General features: G+C 42.9%; 1 long non-coding RNA gene across 1 annotated transcript; it reads left to right on the top strand.

Moving 5' to 3' along the window:
• The first annotated feature begins 1,618 nt into the window (after positions 1-1,618).
• On the top strand, positions 1,619-2,927 carry LOC306999249. The gene is made up of 3 exons (XR_013797792.1): positions 1,619-1,696; positions 1,780-1,866; positions 1,946-2,927. It is a non-coding gene; the product is annotated as an uncharacterized lncRNA (long non-coding RNA).
• Positions 2,928-23,478: the final 20,551 nt, after the last annotated feature.

Genomic DNA, 23,478 nt, shown 5'->3' with positions numbered 1-23,478 from the left:
GCTATAACGCGAGATTAAAAATGTCTAAATGGTATTTATTGTTACATTTTGGTAATAAAACTGAATTTAAAATATGAAACTTTATAACGAAGCACAAAGCGATTTTTAGGATATAAGGTGCACTAAAATGTTCTCAACTAAAAATGATTGACTAAAAGATGGATTCTTCCAATTTAAGAATTTATATTCCTTCATAAAAATAAGAAGCAATTAAAAATGAGAAAAATAGGTATTTAACCCAGCCCTATTTCAAATAAAAATTCATATGGATCACGGAAAAACAAAAAACGCAGAATGAATCAATTATGTATTATAAATCAGCAGAAATTTACTGTAATGCTTTGTCTGCATTAGGAGGAAAACAATTACATGAGAAAAGTAGAATGACTTAGGTTTGAAGACCAGTGTTGCACTTTTACCAAAAATGAATGCGCAGGGAGGAACATATAGCGAATACAGGATTAAGTCAAAAAAGTTTAAGAACAAAAAGTTAAGAAAAACTTGATTTGAAGTTTGAAGGAGTATGAACATGGTTTGCTAAATTAGGAATGTTTTCTGAAGTTGCAATATTGAAAGGTGGTTATTATTCTGTTGTGTACTTCCCATAGTAAGATCATTAGTTGTTAAAATCACTGTTAAACAAATGGAAATGCTGAAATATCAAGATAATGAAAATTAATTTTAAAGGGCAACCAATATTATTAAGATTGGGCTTATAAACCAAATTTAAATGTACAAGCATTGGACAATGACTCAAGTGAGGAAGGAGAAGATGATTGACGAGCCAGACCCTGGGTGTATGTGCTAGCCTAACCTCTCCCCGAAGGGTGACCCTCTACGATGCGTAAAGTGTCTGGGTTGAAGAGGATATCTACACCGCAAGAATACTTTTAAATGTATAAGGGATTTTTATGTTTGACATACTCTACTGTGACAATAACAGGCAATGCTGAACCAACTTTATCCACACGCTTATAACAATGTGTTACTCTTTTTTGTTTTGATAGGGAGAATTCGAAGTCTTTTACTTTCTCCATTGAAAGAAAGAAAATACACCTGAAAGAAAGAAAAGGTGTGGAGAAAGATGTTTGGCTCGAATACTCCGCCAGAGTGTGGTAGCACAACCTAGTCATTGGAAAGGTGACTGAGTGACTTAATTGAGTCACTAGGTAGCATAACTGAGAGGGCTGGATTGTGAAACTACACTCTGGGAAAGGGATAGTAAAGTGGGGCTTAGATAAGCCCCAGAGGAGGGAATGTTGAAGATTTTATTATTTAGAAGATCAGTAATTTAGCTACATATTAAGACACTATTATTTACTTTGTGAGTGTGTGACTTTGGATGTACTTTTAGGGGCTTGAAGAAAGGTCAAAGCTGCTGGTGCAGCAGATAATTCTATTTGAGTGTGTCACATGGTGTGAAACTTCAGCCCAAAAATATCTATAGGAGGTATTACCATTTTTGGAAGTGATGTGGGTATATATGTGAAGCCGACCACATGTCTGGAGCGTCTTTTTCTGCAGAAGGGCGCTCGGCTTTGTTTGTGAATAAAGTCTAACATTTCTGGCATCAAAGATCTCTGAGAAGTGATTTCATAAAAAGATTGAAACCACAACAGTTACAGTGTCGTTTTGACCGGGTGTCAGTGTGTTTTCGGCGCTGCTTTAGTGGGTCTAGTGACTGGTTGCCTCTCAGGTATGTGTGTGTGCATATGCATTTGTTTAAATGCATATTGTACTATCGTTGTTGTGCTGTTGACACTGCCGTATGCTGTCTAGGTATGGTTTCCTGTACCCCATTGTTATCGCGGGGCTGATTAATAGACCTGTGCCTGTATATTTTCTATTGGGGGTGATACCTTGACGGTAAGTGTTTTAAATGTAATTATAAGTCGTGAAGGGAAAGTATCATCACTAGTAACGTCTCTCCTTGTTTTTGTTATAGGGTTCTCCCTCTCGTTCACTCTCTGTTCCTCCCGTTGTATCTATATTATATCGGATTTGCTGTGTTGCTGCTGTCTTCCGCTTTGCGCTGCGGACGTTTTGCTCATTCCTGCATACTGTCGTGCAGACGCCGCAAAGGGGACTGTTCGTCTGGTTCCGACTGTGTGTAGTGGCTGCTTTTGGTTTGAGTATCAGCATGGAGAATACGACGATCTCATCTTATTGAGGGAAAATAATTGTTTCATTTGGTTTCTTTTCTTTTGATTAGTTTCTGTTTTCTTGTTTATACTTTTGTGGGAGTAAAGTTTGTTTTGGCTTGTTTGATTTTTCTTTCGCAGAAAGACACAGAAATACTGTGTCTATTTTTTTGTGTTATTTTTCCTTTATTAACGCATCTTGATTTGCTTCCTGTCTACATCTGACTTCAAGTTGCTTTGTAATTTCTCTTGAATTTATTTTGATTCCTTTAATGTTTTTCTTTGTTTCATGTGATATTAATACCTTTTTTTTGTTTGGAGTTGCTTCATCAGTTATTATCATTTGTTTATATTGTATGTGGAGCTAATTGTGTTTACTTGTGAATTTGTTATAGTTTATTTATTATTTTTGTTTGTCTGCAGGAGCTGGGGGTCCCACGGGTGAACGGATCTTCCTTCTGGTGGTGGGTCTTTTTTGCGTGCTGTGTACCACTTCAAGTGTGTGGTAGTGTGTGATCTGAGTGCACTTTTGTGTATGTGCGTGAAAGTGTGCTCTTGTACAACCAGACTTCATTTTGTTCCTGCCGATGGGAGCCTCAGCCCTGCTGATATTTACTTTATTTTGTTTTCATATTTAAAGTTGATTTTGTCATTGCCCACATTTATTCTTTTTGTAATTTTGCTTTCCTCCATTTAAAGTGGGGTCTCATGCTGTTCTTCTGACATTTTAGTATCTATTTTTAAAACATTCTTGCATTAATAAACATTTTGTATGTTTTATACTTCAACCACGTCTCCTGCTTACTTCTATGAGGGAACCGAACCTGTGTGTGCTTAATGTACTCCATTTTTGGGTTTTGAGCATTGTTCCCTAGAGTTAAATTCGGGTGGCGTAGTCAGATTTCTTTACTGGTAAAAGGTTGGCTTCATAATTGTACCGCTCCGCCACACGTGGTTTTGGCAAAAACTCAGCGAGTGACCCTCGAGGACCATTACAGATAAAATGCTCTTGAGTGGATTATTGAGTCCATAACAAAACAAATCTATGAGAGCTAATCTGGGAGATCAGACACGTGTGCTATTGAAGATTTGAAAACCATGCTTCCCCCATTATTGTTGAATCACGGAAGCTACACCAGATATTTTGCCAAGAGATTTCTATTTATTATGTTTATACATGTCAGACAGAGAGAAACACAGGCATTTAATAATAAGGCTATAGATGAGGAGGTCTTCATTCTAGATTTCTCTGTTCCCCATTTATCTATCCTCTCACCCCATCATGCCAGCTGTAAATGGTTTCTCTGGGTTTCTCCTTCCTCTTACCCCCTCATGCCTTTATGTTTCTCTGCGGTGGTACAGTAAGGATTGAGCTTAAATACATCAAAGAGAGACTTTCAACTTCCTTGTAAAGTAGCAAAACATGTTGTATACCTAATGCTTACACATGGCACAATCCACTATCCACATTAAGAAACTATTTCTTCAGTGCATACATTAGTGGTACATTTGCATCAGTTGAAACATTCCTTAAACATGTACACATTTAATGTATCATCATCATTGGAATATCTCTGCTCAGTGAACGTGGCATTGCACAAAATATAACTCTACCAGCTCTCTGCTCAGCACACATGTACAAACATAGTTTGACTTCACAAAAAACATTAAATTATAAAGAAAATGAATAAAGAAAAATAATACTAAAAAAATAACATTAAACATTAAAGTTTTAGTCTTCAGCTATGTCCCAAAACTCTTGAATAATATGGTCCTCAACTGATCTGTTACCTTGGCGTAAGCTGATGATACGAACTGCTGGATCCATCATGGCAAAGTCTTCTGTTATGAATTGATGCTGTTGTTTTTGTTGTTGGGAAGTGTGAAAAACGACAATGATGTCAAAATGATCCCCGCTCACACGAATCCGTGAAAATGAATAAAAATACTGTATTATGCTACCAGGCCAATAGTTGGTGATGTCACTTTGTAAAGAAACACTATGCACCTATAGACTGAATATGTAATGTACATGAAGTCACTGTTTCACAAATCCACGTTTTGTTTTCGTTTTTGGAGTTTACACGGAGATGATAAAGGTATCGGTTTCCAAAACTTGCACTTTAAAACAAGTTTGCATTTGTTCAGGCCCCCAAAACGCCATTTTTGTGTCCAGGAACGACCAAAATTCACAATTTGTTTTTCATTTTTTTTGTTGAAAACAGTGTAGTGTAAATGGCCCCTAAGTCGTCAACCAGTCATCCAAAGTTATCTTGTCTGTTCCCTTTTGTGTGTGTGCAGATAACTTTTAAGACAAGCTCAACAATACCATCCATGTACTCCAGTATTTCCAATTGCTCACTATTACTCACCTTACCTGTTCTTAACTTAACTTCCTTGCAACTTAATTAATAAACTCACCTGTTTGATTTGATCCATCTCTGTTACTATCTAGATAGAATGCTAGATAGAATCTAGCATTTGCACAAAACGTGTTTGGCTCTCGAGGAGTTGGTTGCACTCATAGGGATGCATTTGCAGTAAGAAGTTCTGTTCTTGCTTGATATTCTTAGAGATGAGAGTCGACCGCCTGCACCTTGCGGTTCAGGTCCTGTGGCTGCCGAAGTGGCAGGGTGGGATCAATCATGAGTATTGTAGGCGGAGCTTAGGGAGAAATCTGTTGTTGTTTTTTCATTTTTGGGGTTCTCCTGATAGATCAATTTATCTCAATCCCATTTGGTGGATTTGGAAGCTTGCTCTTAAAAATAGAGCAAATTCTTCTGATCTGAATGGAGATTTATTAAACACCATTGGTCTTATGTCAGTTTAGGAAGCCACTTTGCTGCCGCTTCCGACCTGACTGAGAGCACATTAAGAGTGTCTAGTTCAGAGGATTTTCATATGCTCCCGCATATGATTGCCTCCACATTGGTGTGTCAAGATCATGGAGGAATCTGTATGCAGCTTGTATAGTGACTCCCATGTGACGAAATTTTTGCATGTGGAGGGGCTGTGTCAGCAGCAATATGCGAAGATGATGAGTTGCTTACATGCTACCTCTTCCTTGATACTGCATCCTCTTGGAAGGTTCCCACCTTGCCAGTGGAGAGAGAGTGTGTCCGGCTTTCAAGGCAACTGATTGCTCTTACTGTTGATAGCCACAGTGAGGTAGCTAAAACCCCTATTCCTTTGACTTAATTTCTTAATTTCAAAAAGGAATGAAAGTCCAGTGTTTCCACCTTGCAGTTCAAGCCCTGTGTTTGCTGGAACAGCACAGCAGCTTTGATCATGGGGTTGCAGGTGGGTAGAGCCAAGGAGGATGAGTTTGCCACATATGTGACCCGTCACGGAAAGTAAGGACACAAGTCGGCAGCACAACTTTTGAGCAAAATGAGAAAGAAGCGTTTTTTTTTTCAAAACTGGTGATTTTTGCTTTTTTGCAGAATCTGTTAGTTGAGATCACGAAGAAGCCTCTCCATGTTTTAGATATCAATATTGGTATATTTAAAATCGTAAATTTTTAGGTTGAAATCGGCTTGTTTTGTGAGATTCTAGCTCGCAGTAGGGGCGTGTCATTGTCTGTGTGTATTTCCATACTGGATAAGCCGGCTTTTTCTTTTGTTATTGCCCCCGCCCTCCAAGGGAACAGCGTGGTAGGACTGGGCGATATAATATCGATATAAAAAATATATTGATATATTTTTTAAAAGGGATATGGAATATCGCATCGATATAGTTCAAAGTTGCGCTGTGATCCTTGCTGCAAGCAAGCTGCTGCGTGCTTTTGTAGCAGTCTGGGTCTCAACAGCCCAGTGTACAACGCGACAAATACTCACATTAAATGTTTACGCAGAGGAACAGGACACTGCAGTTCTCAAAAGTTCATTATTTGCATGTGGTTTAACCCTCAGGGGACTAAGCCCTTTTTGGTCCGTTTTCTCTATTTTTACATTTGGGCTTATAAACCATATGTAATGGAGATGGAACACCATGTGTTTGGTATCTATGGATTCAGAAGACCCTAAGCTAACATAAGCATGCATGTAATGTGTTTATAAAGGAAGTATGAGTGAAAAATGTACAATAATCGAGAGAATTTCACAAATGAAAATTAGATTTTTGTCATTTATTACTGAAAATCACACCTCACACAACAATAGTGAACAGTTTTTGAACCAAAAAAATATTTGTCAAACCCTTTGCTTGACAGACATTTGTAATTGTTCAATCAAATGTGTTAAGAACAATGAAATAAGGAACTTTTTTTACAAACAGTCCCAGGCGTGAAAAAGCGGTCTGCTTCGAACTAAATGAGACCTGCTTGCTCTGAAGAACAGACACACTCACAACCTGGCAGATTTACTTTCCACTAACTGTTCCAGAGCTTGTTCTGCCGTAAATCTTACTGCTTGCCATCATAAAAGTGCTAAAACAATACAATAATAATGCTATTTAAGTTATTCTGTCTCTCTCTTATATAGATCTCTGTGCGTTCTGTAATACTCCGCTCCGTTCGCGATCTGTCTCATTCTCCGTCCACATGACGCTGTTTGTTTGTACATGTTGAAGGCTACAGAGTCCTCTGATTGGCTAGAATACGTCTTGGTAACCTTCCTCTGATTGGGTAAAAAAAAAATCCTCCCAGCGGCAATTTTTCCATTGGTGGAATTTGCCTAACAACATCGATTTCATTGGCCTTTTTATGCAGTGGTATTGCGCAACAGCGAAGCGTGTGAATAATACAAACGGGATATCACTGTTTTCAGCGGAATCTGAGGAAGACGGCAAAAAAGACCGCACCTCTCTATCATTAATAGTTTTGAAGATAATTGCACATTTGTAAAAGTATGCCATTTTGGGCGGTACCGCCCAATTCGTCCTCAGAGGGTTAAAGCCTTGCCGGTTAAACATGTCATTCGCTGCTGAAGCGCTGTTCTAATGCGATTTTCTGCGCGCAAACAGCCAACGCGCGTATGCACTAAAAGCCTGTCTAACAGCGCCTGGATACTGGACTAAGTTATCTTTCGAGTCTTTTTGAGCTAATACTGTCAAATACACTCAAGGTTTACATAAAGAAAGTTGGTTATGTCTAAATTAAGAGAAATCTGCGTGTCATATTATGCGTACATATTAGACGCGTTGCTTTCAGGTCTTAAAGAGACAGTAGCCCTAATAGTAAACATGCAGCCGCTTGTCCTTAAAGGGATTGTTCACCCAAAAATAAACATTTTGTCATTCTTTACTCACTCTAATGTTGTTCCAAACCTGTATTTATTTATTTCTTGTGCTGAACACAAAAGAAGATATTTGGAAGAATGTGGGTAACCAGACAGTTGCTGGTCCCCATTGACTTCCATAGGAAATAAATATAGAAGTCACTGGGGAACATCAACTGTTTGGTTACCCACATTCTTCCAAATAACTTCAACAGAAGAAAGAAACATATTCAGGTTTAAAACAACTTGAGAGAGTAAATGATGACAATTAACTAAACATTTGGGGAGAACTATCCATTTAATGTTAATAAAACAACATGTGCTTTACAGCTTTACAGGGGGTATGGCTTATCTAAATGAGATGTAAATGAGCCCTTTTATCACTCCCAGCAGCAGAGAGGTGAGAACTGCTCAATCTTTAGAGGCAGATTTCTCCACTTTTAATTTTTTTGAGTGCCTACCTTCAAAAGGCCACAACTTCTCCAAATATTATCAGATTTCCATGTGTTACACATCGTTGGAAAGCTTGGAGACTACACTTTCAGAATCTGTGAATAACTCAAAATGCTCCAGAACCGACTTTTGTCCCTACTTTCCGTGACCGGTCACATATGCTTTACCACCTTGTGGCTCATGGGGAGGCAAATGCAGCAGCGAGACAGGCCTGTGGGGCCCTGCACACCATGGAATCCGCCTAGTAGTGAAATTTTACCAGTCAGGGGGTACCATTGGGGTTGCTTCACACGTATTCACTACAGCTATGGTTTACGAAGTACAAAGTGAGTCCACACGAGAATGGACAGCGACTGATTCCATGGGACTTGGATTGTCTGCCAACAGTTTAGTGGTGGCTCTTGACTTCAGGCCTGATAGAGGGAGTTGCATTATCAGACTATATACACAGATGCCTCACAGGGGTGCTGTCTGGTGAGGCAATCCAGTATGGAGAGAATGGGATGCCTTTAAAGAGGAACACACTTAAATCTCCTGAAACTGGAGGTAGTATTTTGGGCCTTGGTCTATTTTCTGCTTTGACTTAAAGAGAACCATGTGACTGTAGTCTAAAAAGCCAGGGTAAGCCAAGCCAGGGTATGCTCAACATCCCTGTAAAGTAAAGCTTGAGATCTCCCATTATTTGCCCATGTTGAAGGGTGTCTGACGGCTGTCCATCTGCTGGGAGAGGACAACCTAGAAGCCAACCTTTTGTCCAGGTGAGGCTCCAGGTCCGGAGAATGGCAACTTCACCCAGCAGTGGTGCGGACCATCCTGGCTCGTTTCAATACAGCCCAGGTGGATCTCTTTGCCTCACAAGAAACCACTCATTGTCCCCTGTGGTATTAAATTATGGTCCCCAGGGAATCCCTCGGGGATGGATGCTCTGGCAAACAAATGGCCTCCCGTGCTTCTGTACCCATTTACTCTTTTCCCACTTTTGACAGCAGTCCTAGCCAAAGTAAGTATCTGGAAGTAGAGGTCCAAATGGGTCCAAAACTTGTACCTGAACCCAAAGAGACCAGTAAATGTGCTACACGGAACCGACCTGGACGTCTATTATTTGAAAGTTGGACCCGGATCCGACCGGCACATATTCCACAGCAAATTGCTATTAATAAGTCAATAAACAAGAAAATAAAACTTTGTGTCTTACCTTATGTCCGGCCGAGTCCACAAAGATTAAAATGATTTGAAATTTACCTTTCACAAAGACCCGCCCCTCTTAGTTACTGTTGCTACATCCGAAAAGCAATGTTCTCACACAGTGAAAAATATATTGCGGAGCAAAGAGGATGTAGTAACAATGTGCCAACAGACAAGACAGAGCAGGCTACTTTTGGCATCAAATAAAGTCTTTGGCATGAAATAAAGTCTCAGCTTTCAAATTTGGGAATTTTTATGAGATTCAAACAATAAATACTGTTTTGTGGTGCTGTCAAGTCAAGTCATCTTCATCTATATAGCGCTTTTAACAATGTAGATTGTTTCAAAGCTGCTTTACAGAGATAAACGTATAATTTAAGGTAACATATTTGTTTTTGCTTTATAGCGGTTCTTGAATAATGTTATTTTCCAGCTAAAGTTAGTTTTGATTGATTCACTTCCGTCGAAAGGATAATTTGTTATTAAATTAGGGGCCGCTAACGACACCGTTCTCTCTAAACCGACTTTAAACGCGAACCTGTGAGAAACGCAGATACCGCTCATGTGCGCATCAATAATTCATTCTATAGTTATGTGCGTTTGAATATATGTGCGCATGTTTGTAATTCCCTACAAACCAAGCCTAAACAAACTACTTGTCCTGCCTATAAATTTGATACAGATTTTTATTTTATCCGGGGTAGATACGCAAATTTTCCACAATGCTTTATCTGTAGAGTGGTAAAGGGATCCTCCATAGAGAGAGACTAGTTGGCACTTCAGCACTGCGTTGACATCGGGTCCAGGCGAAGGTCCTTCGTCAGATCTGGATACGGCCTGAATCCGGCAGGCTGCGGGAAAACCTTGGGATAAACAAAGACACTAAAATTAGCGTAGATGCCATTCTTCTTATGATGTAACGAGTACATCAGGATTTAAGGGAAGTGTTCCCAGTTCCGGCTGACCTAATCTATGCAGCCTAACATTGAGTTATAGAAGTCTATAATGCATTATGTGAATGCTAGGTCAAAGAGATGTTTCTTTAATCTAGCTTTGAACTGACAGAGTGTGTCTGCTTCCCGAACAATGTTAGGAAGACTGTTCCAAAGTTTTGGTGCTAAATAGGAAAAGGATCTACCGCCAGCAGTTGATTTTGATATTCTATGTATTATTAACTGGCCAGAATTTTGCGATCGCAATAGACGTGAAGGACTATAATGCGTTAAGAGCTTGCTCAAGTACTGCGGAGCTAAACCATTTAGTGCTTTGTAAGTAATCAGCAATATTTTTAAATGTATACGATGTTTAATAGGCAGCCAATGCAGTGTTGACAGAACGGGGCTAATATGGTCATACTTCCTGGTTCTGGTAAGAACTCGAGCTGCTGTGTTTTGAACTAGCTGTAGTTTGTTTGTTAAGCGTGCAGGGCAACCACCCAGTAGAGCATTACAATAATCTAGCCTTGAGGTCATGAACGCATGAACTAATTGTTCCGCATTTGTCAATGAGAGCATATGGCGTAATTTAGATATATTTTTAAGATGGAAAAATGCGGTTTTACAGATACTAGACACGTGACTTTCAAATGAAAGATTGGTATCAAAGAGCACACCCAGGTTCCTAACTGACGACGAAGACTTAACAGAGCAGCCATCAAGTGTTAGACAGTACTCTAGGTTATTACGTGTGAAAGTTTTGTCCAATAATTAGAATATCAGTTTTTTCAGAATTTAGTAGTAGGAAATTACTAGTCATGCAATTTTTTCAGCTATGCATTCCGTTAATTTTGTGAATTGGTAAGTTTTGTTAGGTTTTGAAGAAATATACAGCTGAGTATCGTCGGCATAACAGTGAAAGCTAATTCCATTTTTTCTAATGATATCTCCTAATGGTAGCATATACAGAGTGAACAGCAGCGGTCCTAATACTGAGCCTTGTGGTACGCCATACTGAACTTGTGATTGATAAGACATCTCTTCATTTACAGACGATTAAAAGTCGTATTCTGGTTGAGTACCATCTGTACTAACTGGTTTGGTTTGTTTGTCGGGCAAAAATGGCCGTAGCTGCATTATGATTGGTCAGGGAGCCTGTCAATCAAATTCCGGCGAAAGGTCTCAACACTGAGCTCTTAAATTAATATTTTAAACCTTACAAAATGCTTGCAATATATAGTTACAGTCATACGTTTACCTATTGTACATCTTTCAGAATCTGCAAGGTAATGCTCAAGAATGCAGCACGATGCATTAAGAGCCAGGGGTAAATTTTGAGCAAGATGATGGTGATGTTTAAATTTTTCTTATTTTGTTTTACATGCTAATATCTTATTTAGCCTATGAAGGGTAGGACTAAATTAATTTATAATTTTTTTAACAAAATAAGAACAATTTACACCAATGATCCAGTTCAAAAGTTTACACGCCTTGGCTCTTAACAGATGCTTCCTTCTTGAGCATCACTAAATGTTTGCAGGGTTTGTAATAGTTGTGTTAGTCCCTCAGTTGTCACCAGTGTGAAAAGATGGATCCCACAATCATTGCTAGTAAGGAGTCAAATATGCAGAAGATGCTGGAAAAGCAAAGAATGTGCAGGAGCTGGGGGATTTTTCCTGAACAACCATTACAAAAAACAAACAACAACAAAAAACAGTGGATTATTGTGGATTGTGGATCATTCAGGTAATGACACAAAATATTAAAATTAAGCCTATGCAATTTGTCTTTTATTTTGTCTTGTGGACAAGGCTATTAAACATATGTTATGTGAAAAAGCTTTTCAGGGCAGTACTAAATAGAAACAATGTTTTTTATGATCATTCTTATTCTAAAAAATAATAAAAATAACATTTTGGAGATTCTGCAAGGTGTATGTAAACTTATGACTGAAGTGTAAATGTAACAAAAATTATAACATTATTAGACACCAAAATGTTGCTATGGTTATCACATTCTCATGTTGCTATGGTTACTATGTCAATCATCGCGCTTTCATGACTCACAGGACTAAAATTTAGCAGATTCCCTCCCACATTTAAATGCAGTTATAACTTTATAATTTACAATGTGAACGTAACAACTGGTCCTCTAGAAGCATGAAAAACAAAACTATTATTTAGATTGTCAATAGCACTCCCTTTAAGCCATCACTTAAAGGACAAGTTCGGTATTTTACACTTAAAGCCCTGTTTACAGATCGTATCTGATGAAATAGAATGGTTAAGATTAAAATTTGGACACATGCTGCTGTCGCGAGAATTTTAGGTTTATTTAGCTTTTGTGGACCTATTTTGCCAAACGTGTCACACCCGTGATTCTTCCATTGAGAGCTTGAATAATAGACACTCCAGCGGCGGAGTAATACCGTACCTCACACAGCACATTCAATACAAGTCATGGAGTTGGACAAAAACTACGATAAAACCTGTTGGAATGCATCTTTTTCAGCTATTTTTTTTGGAACCGTATCAGTGAACACCCCTGACCACTCGGTGAGTTTCACGTCTTTGTAAACGAAAGTTTAATGTGTTTTAGGAAGGAATCTTCCAGTGCACATAGAAAACCATTGTGGGGTGAGGGGGGAAAGCGATATAAACCTAAAATTCTCGCGACAGCAGCATCTGTCCAAAGTTTAATCTTAACCGTTCTATTTCATCAGATACGATCTGTAAACAGGGCTTTAAGTGTAAAATACCGAACTTGTCCTTTAATGTCATGGGCGAACAAAACAGGAAACAATAGCAGGTGCTCAAAGTGTTTATTAAGATAAATAGACAAGAATCCAACAGAAGGTAAGGGCGGCGACTCAGGCTCGTGCAGGGACTAGATGGTCAGAAGTGCGCTGGTGCAGTGAGAGTGACGAATCATATCCGGAGCTGGAGTGGGGTGAACCCAGTGACGAAGACACGAACGGCAGGAAGACAAGGCAAGGCGAACAAAGACACGGCAACTCCACGGGAACAGACACGGCAACAGACAGGACCTCAACAAACAATCCGACACTGGAACAGAGAATGGAGTGAGCATATATAGGGCACGGAAATGAACAGCAGCTGTGAACGGTGAGCATGATGATGATAATGATTATCAGCTGGAGCGCTGACGGACACGTGAGCGGGACAACGCCCACTCACACATAAACAAACATAGACACGAGACAAGAAGGAAACAATGTCTCCAACAACCGTGACAGTACCCCTTCCTCTAGGAACGCCTCACGGCGTTCCCAGACTCCCTTACCTGTCGATTGTAATCATCGATAAGAGAGTGATCCAGGATGTCACGAGCCGGAACCCAACTTCTCTCCTCCGGACCGTAACCTTCCCAGTCCACCAGGTACTGGAATCCGCGTCCCCTCCGCCTAGAGTCCAGGATGCGACGGACCGAATAGGATGGTTCCCCATCTACGAGTCGCGGCGGTGGGGGAACCGGGGCAGGCGGATTAATGCGAGAAAAAAAAACGGGTTTAATTTTGGACACATGGAATACCGGATGAATTCTCCTGTACACTGGAGGAAGATTGAGGCGGACTGCCACCGGACTAACGATTTTGGTGACAGAAAACGGGCCAATGAATTTAGGAGCCAACTTATTGGATACGGAGCGGAGCGGAATGTTCTTTGTAGAAAGCCACACTTTGGAACCGACGACATATACGGGAGGCCTACGCCGGTGGCGATCGGCTTTGGCCTTGGTGCGCGCCCCCACTTGGAGTAAAGTCTCACGGGCTCTAGTCCAAGTGCGGTGACACCTTTGGACGAAGGCGTGGGCGGAGGGGACCGCGACTTCGGATTCCAGACTAGGGAAAAAAACAGGTGGCTGGTACCATGAACGTTGCGAGCCATAAGCGGCCACCAGAATCGTTGCTTGACCAAATAGAGGGTGCGACTAACTCCTGGATGACAGGCTAGACTAGAAGAATGGCCCCACCGAATAACGTCTGGCCGTAGTTCCTCCGGCACAAATAAGCGGTTCGGTGGACACCGGATCGGAGGTGTTACCCCTTCTAGAGCCCTCTTGACTCTCGATTCGACCTCCCATGTGAGCGTAGAGATAATTAGGGTCTCAGGAAAAATCCGCTCGGGAGTAGGTGCGTGTTCGGATCTATCAAAAATACGCGACAAAGAATCGGGTTTGATGTTTTTGGAACCCGGACGATACGAGAGGGTAAAATCAAAACGGCCGAAAAAAAGTGCCCACCGAGCCTGCCTGGAGTTCAACCTTTTGGTGGATCTAATGTACTCCAGATTCTTATGATCCGTCCAGACGATAAAGGGTACCCCGGACCCCTCTAACCAATGACGCCATTCTTCCAAGGCTAACTTGACCGCCAACAACTCCCTGTTGCCAATGTCGTAATTTCGTTCAGCTGGTGATAAGCGATGAGATAAAAACGCGCACGGATGCATCTTGTTGTCTGAAGGTAAGCGTTGTGAGAGAACTGCACCTACCCCCACCTCTGACGCGTCGACCTCTACCACAAACTGACGTGAGGAATCAGGGGCGATTAAAATGGGAGCCGAAACAAAGCGGCTCTTGAGGTTGGAAAAAGCAGTTTCGGCTGCTTCCGACCACCTGAACGCAGTTCTGGGAGAGGTCAAGGCAGTCAGAGGTGCGGCTAGTTGGCTAAAGTTGCGAATAAAACGCTGGTAGAAATTGGCGAACCCCAAAAATCTCTGTAGGGCCTTACGGAAAATCTGGGTTTGGCCACTCCACCACAGCCTTAACTTTGTCAGGATCCACACGCATACCTTCAGCCGACACGATGTGTCCTAAGAAAGGGACCGACTGTGCATGAAAAGCGCATTTCTCCGCCTTGACAAAAAGCCCATTCTCTAGCAACCTTTGGAGAACACGTCGGACGTGCTGCACGTGCTCCTGGAGAGACGAGGAAAAGATCAGAATGTCATCCAGGTAAACATAAATAAACTGATCGATCATGTCTCGCAGCACGTCATTGACGAGCGCCTGGAAGACTGCGGGACTGTTGGACAACCCGAAAGGCATGACCAAGTATTCAAAGTGCCCCCTAGGGGTGTTGAAAGCAGTCTTCCATTCATCCCCCTTCCTGATGCGGACCAAATGATAAGCATTGCGTAAATCCAGTTTTGTGAAGATGGATGCTCCCTGTAACCTCTCAAAGGCTGAAGACATCAGCGGCAAAGGATAAGTATTCTTTACCGTGATGTTGTTCAGCCCCCGGTAATCAATGCAAGGTCGCAGCGATCCATCCTTCTTCCCCACAAAAAAGAACCCCGCCCCCGCTGGAGATGAGGAAGGTTGGATGAACCCGGATGCTAGAGAATCAGAAATATATTTCTCCATAGCCTCTCTCTCCGGAACCGAGAGAGAATAAATCTTGCCCTTAGGCGGAGACTTACCTGACATTAACTCTATAGCACAGTCATAGGGACGGTGCGGAGGTAGAGAAGCAGCCCTTGACTTACTGAACACTTCCCTCAGGTCACGATACTCCGCGGGCACGTTTGATAAATCCACTGCTTCCTCCTGCAACACAGGAACAGAGACAACAGAACAGGCAGACACAAGACAAGACCTATGACATTCAGTGCTCCAGGCTGATATAGTTCCTTGTTTCCAGTCAATGCGGGGGTTGTGTTGATGGAGCCAGGGGTGACCCAAGACAACGGGTGTGTGGTGTGAGTCTATGATGAAGAATGATATTGTCTCTGCATGATTCCCTGAGGTGATGAGCGTGATGTTCTCGGTGGTCTGGGAGATGGTAGGTAGTGACTGTCCATTGAGTGCATGTACGGTGATTCTCTGGGGAAGTGCTCTAAGTGGGACTTGAAGCTGAAGTGCGAAGGTGCGGTCCATGAAATTACCTTCAGCTCCGGAATCCACCAGTGCCGTGCAGAGGTGATCGTGGACAGACCATCTAAGTCTTCCCGGGAGGATGGTGGATGAAGATGAGGACTTAGCGGCGGAGATCCCACCCGATAGTAGCCTCATGCTTACTATCGGGCTTGGCCTTTTACCGGGCAGTTGTTAGCAAAGTGTCCCGCTTCCCCGCAGTACAGGCAAAGGCCAAGGGACCTCCGCCTCTCCTTCTCCTCCCGGGAAAGCCGGGCTCGACCCACCTACATGGGCTCGGGATCGGAGGGACCGGCCGCGCCCATACCGCTGGACCACTGATGTTCTCCTCCCCCACGACGCAGGCTGGATGGAGCGCGTGGTCCGACACGAGCTAGTCGGGCGTCCACCCTCAGAGCCAGGTCGATCAGTCCATCCAGTGAGGGAGGCAGGTCCAGGGCGTAAATCTCCCTCTGGACGCGGTCGGCCAGCCCATGCAGGAACCTATCCCACTGTGCTTCCTCGTTCCAGCGACACTCGGCCGCCAGGGTCTTGAACTCGATGGCATAATCCGAAACAGATCGCTCCCGCTGATGAAGTTCAGACAAAACCCTGGCAGCCTCTCTCCCCGCGACCGCACGGTCGAAAACTCGTCTTATCTCCGAGGAGAGCTCCTGGAACGAGGAACAGCACGATTCCTGGTTCTCCCACACCGCCGCCCCCCATAGTGCCGCTCTCCCAGTCAGTAATGTCAGTACAAACGCCACCTTAGTTTCTTCTCTCTCGAAGGTGCGGGGCTGGAGGGCGAAATGCATGCCGCATCGAGTCAAAAACGGCCGGCAAAGGTTAGACTCACCCGCGTATGGCTCAGGAGTCGGAAGGCGAGGTTCAAACTGGGAGGCGGGCATCGGTGGTGTGGGAGGGACGGGCGGTGCGGCTGGCACAGCGGGAGGTTGCAGATGTTGAAAACGCTGGGTCAGCTCGGACACCTGCGAGACGAGAGCCTGAATCGCACGCGCCGCTTCTCCCTGATGACGGTCCTGAGCGTCCATCCTTTGGATACTTGCACGTATGAAATCGTCCATCGTAACTGCGGCACCACCTGCTGCTTCCATGGAATGGTCGGATTGTTCTGTCATGGGCGAACAAAACAGGAAACAATAGCAGGTGCTCAAAGTGTTTATTAAGATAAATAGACAAGAATCCAACAGAAGGTAAGGGCGGCGACTCAGGCTCGTGCAGGGACTAGATGGTCAGAAGTGCGCTGGTGCAGTGAGAGTGACGAATCCCATCCGGAGCTGGAGTGCGGTGAACCCAGTGACGAAGACACGAACGGCAGGAAGACAAGGCAAGGCGAACAAAGACACGGCAACTCCACGGGAACAGACACGGCAACAGACAGGACCTCAACAAACAATCCGACACTGGAACAGAGAATGGAGTGAGCATATATAGGGCACGGAAATGAAAAGCAGCTGTGAACGGTGAGCATGATGATGATAATAATTATCAGCTGGAGCGCTGACGGACACGTGAGCGGGACAACGCCCACTCACATATAAACAAACATAGACACGAGACAAGAAGGAAACAATGTCTCCAACAACCGTGACATTTAAGCCATCACAACCGCATTCTGCATTCTCCCTAAAACTCTCGACATAAACACTGAAGTTGTCCGCACTGCACAGTGAATCTCTTTTTTACATCGCGTCTAGACTGTTGTTTATGAGGGGATTTGCAGAACGATAAAGCTTGTGCTGATTCTGAACATACATTTTGAGCGAATTCTCTGCATGGTGACTCTAAAACGCCTCTGTTTTGCCACTGTGTTCATGTGCTTAATATACATGTCTGTGATTGGCTACAATGCTGTCAAGTCCGAGTACAAATTCATCAGAGTGCGTGACAAGTCCGAGTTCATTCAAAAATGGACTCGTGTCTGAGTACCCCAACTCTTAAGTCATTGTGTCAAAACACACGTACAGTTCTGACTGACTGATCAACTCGGGTATAATACACACAATGTTAAGAAGACCCGGGACCTGAAGTAATAGATTGGGACCCGACACGGCTGACCATTTAAAATGTAGACCCAAACTCGTATGGGGAATCCAGGGAAGTACAAACTACTTGTCTGGCCACTAGGCAGGAGTCATTCAGAGCTCTTGGAGAAGCACTTCTAACAACCTTGCAAGCAGCCAAAGCCCCTTTTACTAGGTGGCTTTAAGCTGTTTAGTGGGAAAGGTTTTCTTGATGGTGTCAGTCAAGAGAATTGGACCCAGTTTCATGTGAGGTTGAGTCACTCTTGTCATTCCTCCAGTTCCTGTTGGAGACTTGTCTAACAGAGTCAACCTTGAGGGAATATGTAGTGGCTGTCTCTGATCACGATATGGGTTATGGAGGTTACACAGTTGGTTTCCAACCTCTTGTCAAACGTTTTCTGAAAGGAGCTTGTAGATCTTGAGCTTGGCTAATTCCCTCATGGGATCTGGGCATTGTCCTGAAGGCTTTGACAGAACCCCCCTTTGAGTCATTAGACAGATTAAAGACATAATTTCTTACATTAAAGCAGTTATGACATTACTTTTTTAAGTTAAATATGTTCCTTGAGGTTCTCTTACAATGTTGGTAAAGTTTTTTCACAAAAAATAATATTTTGAACTCTCATTTTGAGCCTCTGTTTGGAATGCTCTGTTTTTAAAAAGCGTGTATTTTACGGCCTACACTTCACCTTCACCAATAAAATGTAATAATAATAATAAAATAATGTTCTTTACTGAAACTAAATTAAAATTCATAATTTCATCTCAACTGGATATAAAATGTAGTTTTCATTATGTTTGTATATTCTGACCATGCTGAACAGTACGTTATAATCGAAACATAAAACATTATGACTGTCTGGGCTTAGTTTCCAAGGGTTGGCAGACTAAATACAAGTTCAAAGGAAAAGAGAGACACAATGAATTTCCTCGAGAACTTTGCACAAGAGATATGAACCCACCAAGAAATGAGAGCCTCTGATGGCTTCCCTTCCCATGCCTACACCTTCTCGAGTGTGCCAGTTCTATTAAAGATGCCTAGAGAAAATGTGAGAGTACGTGTGGTGGTCTCACTGATCATTATTTTTAACAGTACATTAACATAACTGATTTTACTAACATTTATTTTTAGACATATCTGGATGTAGTCTGTATGTAAAGTAGTTTGAGCTGAATTAATTTTAAGCTTAATTATTGGGGTAAAAGGGTTTATAACAAAGCTAAATCAGAAGATTTGTGGAATATCAATACAGTGCTACCTCACATTGACTGTGCTTATGTCACTCTTAAGCCTGTTGTATGCTTCTGTGTCAACTCCACGCCGTAGCTACGCCGTCACTCCTACGGCGTCGTGGCCGTTTTATGGTTCTGCGTCGGGTTGTGTTGCATCGCGGTGCATTTCACTGCGAGAACGCTAGGGGGGCGGTATCACAGCCCTTGTGGTCTGCGTCGCCTCGACGCGTAGTTACAATTTTTTGGAGGTGCACGTCGAGCTACGGCGGAGGGGGCGGAGAGGGGTTTGCGTCGACGCAGAAGGGTCTGCGGGGGTACGCCGTCGATTCGACGCAGAAGCATAAAACAGGCTTTAGTATCATCCAGTCCTAAACACAAAGTTGCTGCAGCACATGAGGCTTGCAAAGATCCCCAAGTCTGGCAATGTTCTGACTTATTCACATGGTCCACCATAAAAAAAACAAGTTTTAGCTACTTGCATGTTGGATGCCAGCTTATAGTTCATAAATTGAAGTGCAAAGCAGACAGCAAAGGCTGGCACTACCGGTGAGAATGTTCGGTCAATGAGAGTCAGTGACGTGACAGCAGAAATAGATTAGGGAATCTCACAAAGACCATCTCTAGGGAGACTGAATTGTCGTCTTTCTCTTGTTTTGTGGCCATCAAGGGCTTTTCATGGGAAGGAAGCAATCTGGAATCTACTTCCCTCAATTGTATATTTCTTCTTCAAGCAAACAGAAGATGCAGCAAAGAGTAAGAGAAAAGCCAAAGCTGTGGCAATACCGTTTACGAGTTATTCAGTTACATCCTTGACAAATTTACTGTCACTGACCATGCATTATGAACAAGCTGTTCCGGAAAGAAAAACAGGTTTAATATATGAATACCATAACTGCATGCTACATTCAGTTCCACCAGGATCATTAATTTAGTAAATTGGTTGTTAATGATTTCCTGAAAAATAAGAACTCTCATTTTGTCTGCTTGTGTCATGCAGGTTTGGGGTGTTGGAGCAACGTTTTTATAGTCTACACACAAGATCCCAGGTTCACTCAATGGACAGCCAATAATGGGACATTGTTTAGTGAAAACCCAAGCTATTCAGCTCATCTTGGCAGCGGAACTAGACAGGAAGTGCCAAATCAACATGGAAACCTTGATGTTAACTGACCATTTGCATGCTATTTGTCAGTGTTTCAAAGAACCATCTTTTTGAATTGCACTTGTCTTTGCAGATATGCACACTTAAATCACAAAGACAAACACAGTCAGCATCAGATTCAAACACAGGCTTGTTGTAGAAATTAAAGGCAGTAGCAGTGTTTATCAAAGCATATTGCTGTGACCATTAATGGCACTGTTTTGAAGTGAAAGCTAGCTGTAAACACCTCTGAATGATCTCCAGGCTTTTCACTAAAGCACAAACCACAGTCTTTCACAGCAAGGGGAAAAGCCAAGACTGTTCGCTTCCATGAGCCAGAGTTTTCAATGGTAGATAACATCTTTGTCATTTCTGATGGTAATTATTTGATTTATTCTGAAACATTTCTTTATATATTTTCTAAATGGTTAATTTACAATAAAGCCTTCACACCATTGCCGTTTAAAGCATCCCATGTTGTAGAAGTGTTGAAGCCACTTACAGGCTGCATAGGCGGAGTTGTGAAGCACAACAAGCATCGTGGAAAGATGGAAATATAATTATTACATGGCTTGGTTGAATTCTAATGTAGAATGTGGTCTGTTATTTCTTGATAACAGACCGCTGCTAAGTATAACCAACGCATTCTCATCCTTGGGCGTCATATACTGACGCTTTTGACAAATCGTCTACATCCAACGCACATGGCACCCTTTAGCGTCAATATGAGACGCACAGAGCTTTGTTCGGTTTTGTTGGGTTTAGGTCTGGGGTAGGGTAAGGGTTAGACCGCTAGGAGGCGCCTTCTGGCCCATATTTATCTGCGTCTCATATTGACGCTAAAGGGTGCCATGTGCGTTGGATGTAGACGATTTGTCAAAAGCGTCAGTATATGACGCCCAAGGATGAGATCGGGCTGGTATAACACACCATTGCCATGAAAAACAGAGTGGAGACTGTGTTCTTTAGCGGAAGCAATACAATAGTTTTTAAATCAATAAAATCCTTTTTAAATCAATATTTTATGTCAAATTATTGATTTATTTGGTAGCCTCCGTTTTGTGTCGGTCCTGATCAGCCTGTCGGGGTTGTATTCGCTGTAACAACCGCCTCGCTCTACATTATCCCTTACATATTAGACAACTGATTTATGATAGAAATATTCAGCGAACGACAGTAGCATATCTAGTGATGAAAACTACTCAACTTCGAATGAAATTTGCACCATTTTGAATTGAAACTATGCGATCATGATTCATGTAATTCATAACTGAATGTGACGAGACAAGAAATGTTTGCGTTTTTGACATAACATACGAATAAGAGTGTCACAGGTCGAGGTGGGCCAAGCCAGACTGCACCCACCCCTAGACCAGGATCACCCTGAGGAGCGTGTCAAAGGAGGAGGCAGGAGGCAGGAATAAAAAGAATGACAGGCTTTATTAAATATAAAAACAATTTGAAAATCCTAATCTAAAATTCCTCTTCCCAGGAATCCAAGGCAAGTGGGGGGTCAGGCTCACTTCCTTCTGGCGCTGGTGCCAACTCGCAGTGGTAGGTACTGAACAGGTGGGTGTCGCAGGTGAGTAATTGAGTCAAGCTTACTTCCTTCTGGCGCTGGTGCCAACTCACAGTGGTAGATACTGAACAGGTGGGTATCACAGGTGAGTGGGGGGTCAGGCTTACTTCCTTCTGGCACTGGTGCCAACTCCCAGTGGTAGGTACTAAACAGGTTGGTATCGCAGGTAAGTAAATGAGTCAGGCTTACTTCATTCTGGCTCTGGTGCCAACTCGCTGAACAGGTGAGTATCACAGGTGAGTATCGCAGGGGAGTAGGTGGATCAGGGCTCACAGGAGTTGTAAAGGGTGGGCACTTCGCACCATACAGGTGGGTTTCAGGGCTACAGCAGACTCAAGTCGCAAGCGGAGCGGGGCTTTGGCTGGCACAGACAGAATCAACACTTCAAATAGAGGTGAATAGCTCTCACATGGGTGGCAGGAGACAGAGTCAATAGCTGAACAGGGCTTTCACTGGGACAGACAGCATTCAAACTTCAAGCAGAGGTAAACAGTTCTCATGTGTGTTGCAGGGGACAAAGTCACAAGCTGAGCGGGCGTTCACTGGAACAGACGGAGTCAACGCTTCAAATAGAGGTGAACAGCTCTCACGTTGGTGGTAGGAGACAGAGTCATAAGCTGAACAGGGCTTTCACTGGAGCAGACAGCACACAAACTTCAAGCAGAGGTAAACAGTTCTCACGTGTGTTGCAGGGGACAAAGTCACAAGCTGAGCGACGTTCGCTGGAACAGACGGAATCAACACTTCAAATAGAGGTGAACAGCTCTCACATTGGTGGTAGGAGACAGAGTCATAAGCTGAGCAGGGCTTTCACTGGAGCAGACAGCACACAAACTTCAAGCAGAGGTAAACAGTTCTCACGTGTGTTGCAGGGGACAAAGTCACAAGCTGAGCGACGTTCACTGGAACAGACGGAATCAACACTTCGAATAGAGGTGAACAGCTCTCACAGGGGTGGCAGGAGACAAAGTCATAAGCCGAGCAGGGCTCCCACTGGGACAGACAGCATAAACTTCAAGCAGAGGTAAACAGTTCTCACGTGTGTGTGCACACGGGGGCTTTTCCTTCTGACATCCAACAGGTGACTGCAATCGATCTTGCTAGACTCTTATGATGGACGGTAGACCAGCATAACACATGGGGAGTGCACGGCGATAAAAGGTAAATCTTCCACACACACACGACAGTCCAATTCCAAACATGCAACGTGATGGGAAACGTCAATTTCAGCACTACAAATCCACTCTTCAAGTGCAAAGTAAGGCCAACACTCACCCAGAGGTCTCGATCTGAAGAGCCGATGATAGTCAGAGTTGGGACAGATGCGGTGAATAATTTCCTCACCACTACAAGCGGCTTCACTTCGCTGGTTTCAATGGCCGAGGGGGAGGCTAGAGATCGACAAGGAATCAGTCTATTTCACTCAGTGCGATGTATACAACGTGATCCAAGCACTTCAAACCAGTATCCAATTTAGTGTAGAAAACATGCGTTTATGAGATTCAATTTGTCAATCACTCATCTCACTCTTTCCCAGTCCAGACGACGAATTCCACTCTTCAAAACTGCCCTCGGATCCCACAAGCAACACTCCTCTTCTTTCACGATGGTCCTTCAGCTGCAACACTCCACAAACATTTCCCAACGGGAGAGAACCACACCAGATCGCCGGG

Source organism: Phoxinus phoxinus, assembly GCF_949152265.1.
Source record: "Phoxinus phoxinus genome assembly, chromosome: 5".
Lineage (NCBI taxonomy): Eukaryota > Metazoa > Chordata > Actinopteri > Cypriniformes > Leuciscidae > Phoxinus > Phoxinus phoxinus.
This window is presented reverse-complemented; position numbering and strand designations above follow the sequence as displayed.